The sequence below is a fragment of the Thunnus maccoyii genome, chromosome 15 (genome assembly GCF_910596095.1).
Source record: "Thunnus maccoyii chromosome 15, fThuMac1.1, whole genome shotgun sequence".
NCBI lineage: Eukaryota > Metazoa > Chordata > Actinopteri > Scombriformes > Scombridae > Thunnus > Thunnus maccoyii.
This window is the reverse complement of record NC_056547.1, coordinates 5,127,056-5,133,072: the sequence shown is the minus strand read 5'-3', so window position 1 is coordinate 5,133,072 and position 6,017 is coordinate 5,127,056. Positions and strand designations below refer to the sequence as shown.

At 38.7% G+C, this 6,017-nt stretch overlaps 1 long non-coding RNA gene across 1 annotated transcript; it reads left to right on the top strand.

Moving 5' to 3' along the window:
* The first annotated feature begins 607 nt into the window (after positions 1 to 607).
* Positions 608 to 2,871, top strand: LOC121913380. The gene is made up of 3 exons (XR_006100309.1): positions 608 to 1,439; positions 1,802 to 2,065; positions 2,570 to 2,871. It is a non-coding gene; the product is annotated as an uncharacterized LOC121913380 (long non-coding RNA).
* The last annotated feature ends 3,146 nt before the right edge of the window (positions 2,872 to 6,017 follow it).

Here is a 6,017-nt window from a genome sequence, read left to right as displayed (position 1 = left end):
ATCGTATGTCTTGTATGTAAAATCTTAATCTGCAGAGTAACTATAGCTATCAATTAAATCACAGAGTAAAAAGTATAAAATTTACCTCTGAAATACACTGGAGTAGAAGTTTAAAGTTATATAAAATGGAAATACTAAAGTAAAATACCTCAAAATTGTACTTAAGTAAATGCATTTGTTTCTGCTATGAGAACCAAACTATGAAACTGGTCACTTAAAATTCTCACTGGGAGAGGCTGGTGCCATCTGTAACAAAATAATGCTTTCTCTTATATGTATTTTTTCTACTGTTTTAATGATTTATTGATCCACTAGTCTGTTTTTTTTTCCATCAGTGAGTTGTCACGTCCCAGAGGTCCTCTGAGCATTTGTTGATGTATAATTTGCATGTGTGCTTTAATTCTATGCATGTGTTGTGGATCTCTCTCCCCCCCTCTCTGGTGATCCTGCTGTGGTGCCTGTGTGTGATGGGCTGCAGGTGGGCTGTGCTAATTGAATGATTGTGACTGTGCGAGTGTGTAGGTTGTTCCAGGGAGCTGATTGTTTCCAGCCACTGAGCTTGCAGTTTTAAGGCCAGCTTCCTCCAGCTCCCGTGGGCTCTCCTCTCTCTGCTTCCAACCAACATGTTTCAGTGTGAAATGTTGTATGTAGATTTGCTAATGTGATATACAAAGTTCAGTAGGGGTGTGTAGCATTTATGTTTAATTCTATCTTCTCCTGTTTTTGTGACGCTAGGAGTTAGTGGTTTGTCTTACTGTTCTTTTTGTTTGAGTAGCTCAGGTTGCTTAGCTTTAGTTCCCTTCTGTTTGTTTTACTGTTACCCCACCCTGAAGCTTTAAAGACTTTAAATAAAACCTTTAAAGGGCTGCTAATCCCTTGTTGCTGGCAGTTCTTGAGAGCTGGGAAGAGGGGAGTCTCATTCTTTTCATGTTGCGCCGGGGTTTCCCCTAGGCTGAGTCGTAACAGTCTGACAGTGTTTGCTGCTGCTGCTGCAGGACTCATCTTCTTTATTGAGATCAGTAATTTGTTGAGCTTCATGTTATCTCACCTAACCTAACAAGTTTAATCTCAGTTACTGGCAGCAGATGAGGTGTATTTTATGACTGTGTGCTCCAGTATTGAGACACAGGGTGCACTTCACTGTTCTCTCCACTAGAGAGTGCCAGATGCAGTGATTTTTTTTTTCCCCAGTCAGGGAGGGAAGGAGGGAGGGGAATCCCTTCCTTCACCGCTTTTCTGACTACCTGCCTGAGTGACTTACTCACTGCTTCAGCTTGACCTAATAAATCACATTACTGAGGCCAGCAGTGTAATTACTGGCCAGCTGTCGCGCCTCTTCTTTAACTCTGGGCTGGATTGTGTGAACCGGACTGGACTGCGGGAGAGTCAGCAGAGTGGAATGGACAGAAATCCAATGGAGAGGACTGAACTGGACTCAGGTGAGTTATAATGAAGGGGAGAATGAGATGGGAAGTGCCACGATCCAGGTCAGCACTATCACAGCTCCACCACCGAGATGACAACCCTACTGTGCTGTCAGAGACTGTTAGGTCTCTGTGTGTGTGTGTCAGACAGTAACACATACCTGCAGCACTGTATTTCACCTGCTACAGAGAAAAACTGTAGCTTGTATGAATTTATATATCAGTATCTCACATTAAAGATTTAAAGAACTACTTTAAGCCTTCAGATGACCCCTTTAAAGATTTAATTAGAATGATTTTCACTTTCCCACATCAGAGAATGAGGCTTTGACAGCTTGGTCGAGACTTCTTATATGTTTTATTGTATTTTATTTCAGTTATAATGATGCAGCTTCCCGTAAACCCACAGATGAAGATACAGAGACAGGTTAAAAAAAAATGATGAATTGATCTGCCATCACTTCCTGCTTTCATGTGTTGAGTAAGAAGACGGATAAAGGTGAATTTTCCTGCTACATGGATGGAAATTTAATGCTTCTGATGCTTATTTCTGCTGCAAAAACAAAAAAAACAAAAAAAAGTGTGGGTGGAACAGCAGGAGCTCAACCCAGAAACGTGTGAAGTTCAAAGAACAGACCAGAGTGAGTTACCTTGTAGAAGCTGTGAGTCACAGCAACGAGCACAAAATAACATCAAAACCTTTTGATCCTTGTGCTTCAAATTTAACAAGAAATATAATTACGTTTTTTTTTACAATTGCTAACACACTTCTGTATACGTTTTCAAAACTGGTCACACAGGTAATCTCACATCCAAAATGCACTAATTCAACCAAAACACTTCAACTTTCACAACATCCATATTTCAGGATCAACTCTGACGAAATTCGGCTCCCGACTAGAAAACTTTGTCACTTACCAGACAAAAAACACAAACAACTGGTAGCATTACAATATGTATCAGTATTGTCTTTGAAGTAGCTTTTATTTATATTAAAAATGACACTTCTTTATCACATGGATGGTACCTTACAGTATATGTCATGGAAAAGAATCAGAAATGCTGCAATATGCTTCAGTAATCCCGGTATATACTATATCATCACATCTTCTTATGTCCTCTCTTGTATTACACACCTGGGAAAGAATCTTTCTGCAAGCCAGATTGATCCCTGGCAACCAGACAAACCTGCACATATGTCCATGCATCCAGCGTTCATTGCATCCAGGAGAGACATCTGATCATGTGGACATGTAGTCATAAATGTTCCACCTCCATGAGGAAAATAATTCCTTTATAAGATGTAGAACAATGTATTAAATTGCGTCTAATTTACAGTAATCTGTGTTGTTTTTTTAATGTAAATGTAACAGTTTTGACAGTAGAGTTTTGTTGGTGGTTGAACTTGAATGAGAAAACATTTCATGAATTTTTAAAGATGAGTTCACTGAACGCGTTTTGTGTCAAAGCAAAGATAAGTGATCCACAGTTTACTCCACATTGACTGTGCTGCGCTGACTGTGTGAGGAGGTTTAAACAATTGAACTCAGTAATGAGAAATGTGTGTCAGCAATTGTAAAAAAAAAAAAATGTAAGTATGTAGAAGTCAGCATTTATGCAGAAGTATTTTATTGATAGAAAACAAAGCTTGTCATGTTTGAACGTTATGTATTAAACCTTTTAATAGTACACACAAACAGCACTTCTTCTACCTCTTGTTGATTGGCTGATTGTTCAGAGAAATGTAATTGGAAATGTTTGGTGAATATGACAACATAGCTATAAAACACATCAATGATTCCAGTTAGAAAAAATCGAAACCAAAGATCAATAACAGGTGAGGATGAGGTGCCTTTATCTGATCAGGTGTTCGATGGCTTCCTGCTGACCTGTCCAATAGGCCTACTTGAGATGATGTCAGTCCACGATAGATGTCCATGAGTCCATGAATGAGTAAAGAGAGTCTAGCATTGTAAGGCCTTTATTATAAGAAACTACTGTCATTTTGCAAACTCATTTTTATCTGTAACTGAAAGTCAAACTGAGATCAGGACTTCAAAGACCTTGAAGAGAGAAGGACAATAAACTTCCTTTAATCTAATCTCATGGTGTGGTAATAAAGTCTGAGCTGGCTGCCTAATATTGGCATCTGCAGGAGGTGTGTGTGTGTGTGTGTGTGACATCCATAGTTGTCTGTAAGTGCATGGATGTGTGTGCTGGATATAGACATTCCATCTGTGTGTGTGTGTGTGTGTGTGTGTGTGTGTGTGTGTAGGTGAAGCTGTGGTTGATGACAGCCAGCAGGAGATCTGGCGCCCCCTCTGAGCCCGACTCCATCAGTGAGAGAAGAGGAGACGATCAGCAATGACAACGACGGAGGGGGGGCGAAAATCTGATTCTGTGACACTGTGTGTGTGTGTGAGAGAGAGAGAGAGAGAGAAGTAGAGAGAATAAATGTCAGTCATTATTCTCTCACCATAACAGTGTACATACAGCCCCTATTGGCCATAGATATATATACACGTACATGCCACGTTGTGTGTTTCTAGTCGTATCGATGTGCCAACACGACCGCGATAATAGAACGAGGCAGTGACCCCTCTGAAAACATACGAGGTCTATCTGCTCTTACAGTCATAACTCATTGAATTGTCAATCAATTTCTCATGTTTATACTAGGGATGTGCCCATTATTTGTATTTGTATCAGTATTTGTTGAGGCAGCAAAATTATTTGTATTTGTATTCGAATTAAAATGGAAAGAGGCTTCAAAATCCTGTTTTGTTTTTATTATGCTTTTAATTTTAGAAAATTAAAATGTTACAATAGTTCATGAATAAACTACCTTGCGAAGGAGGTCCACACACCAGATAAAATTATATTCATCGCCTAATTGCAGACAGACCTCTACCTATTTATACACCCATAACACAGAGACAGCACAGCGTGTAACATGTAGGGAAGAACTTCAAAGGCAATTATCGCTTTGCACTTTTCATTTATTGACTATTTTTTTACAACTTAATTTTGTGGAAAGGAGAAGGGGAACAACAGGTTATGGAGAGTCCATCGGGAGCACTTTGCATGTGTCAGTAGCTCAACTTTATCTCTGGGGAACACCCCCAACTCCAGAAGTGATGTCCAAATAAGGAAATGTGCGTCATGTAGCAGGTGGATGTGACTCCCCTCGTTGAGACCTGCTGATAGACGTAGCAGAGGAGAGACATTGAGATACCAATGTAACCGACCTGCACGCTGGTATTTGACATGTTTTTTTTTTCTTCACAAAAACAAATAATTTAAAAAATATTTGTATGAAACAAATATTTTTTAAAAAACCCCCACTATTTGTGCATTGCCAAATAATGTATTTGTATTCAGGCACACCCCTAGTTTATACTTAAGTTGTAATGGCTGTAATGGCTTTCATACCAGAATATTTCTGCAAGGTAACAGTAAGCTGATATTACTACTATAAATCAAAGTTTTTCTTATTTAATATGTTACTATGATGATTTTGAAGTATGTTTTTTTATATTAAATTCGATATATTCGTTACAGTAGAATGTTGTAAATGAAATGTTATTCCTTGTTTCTTTGTTCAGCCATTCCTGTCCGAACGCAGCACAAAAGTCTGGCATTTTCTACAGTGTAAAGCAGAAAGATACCCACTGCAACATGAAATATCTGCGTGTACTGTATACATCGTCTATTGAGAGGATGATTTCATATGTCAGTGCCTTCCAAAATCATTTCAAACCACCGTTTGATCTCACCCAGCCATGGTTAATGTTTGATAGCTGGAGGCCATAAACTAAAAAAAAAAATAGAAGATGAATCAAAACCTCAGCTGACAACTGTACAGTTTAGCAATTTTTATTCCAACTTCACATCCAGTTATTTCATTAGCAGCAACAAAAATGTTCAACAAATATATTTTGGGATTAAATCAGTATTTGACTAATATAAAGGTAGATAACAGCATGTTTTTGTATTGAATCTGTTGATTTATTATACTGATATTCAATGTTTGTGCCAAAAATATTGAAACATCCAGATGAATAAAAACCTTGAAGCTTCAATCTGAAATTTAATTATAAGTGGAACATGATGATGATGATGATGATATCTCAGTGTGTTCACTTTTCTGTGTGTCTGGCAGGAAATGCTGATGCTACCCTCACGTCATATTATATCATACAGACTGTAATCATGAGCAGCTGAGAAGGACAAAACTTTCATGTCAGCGATGATTTACAAGTCAAATTTCAAAGTCAAACTGCTGCCAAACTGCTGCGACACCATTACATTTTAATTCAATCTAGAAGATGTACGTTACATGAAGCTTAATGAATGATCTTAATTATTCATTCATTCATAATTTCACTCTTCTCTCTCAGCTCCTCCTGCTTTCACATCAGCTGTTAGTCGCTTCACTTCTAGTTGACAAATCAGATTCCTCCACGATCCCTAAACAGCCAATCACAGCCTAGCTGTCAAACTTTAAAACGGTTACCCTCTCTGTCAGCTGTCAGCTGTCATTTCAGGCAATAATCGCGTCCACCTCCACCCCATCCACCTCCACGGCTCGCT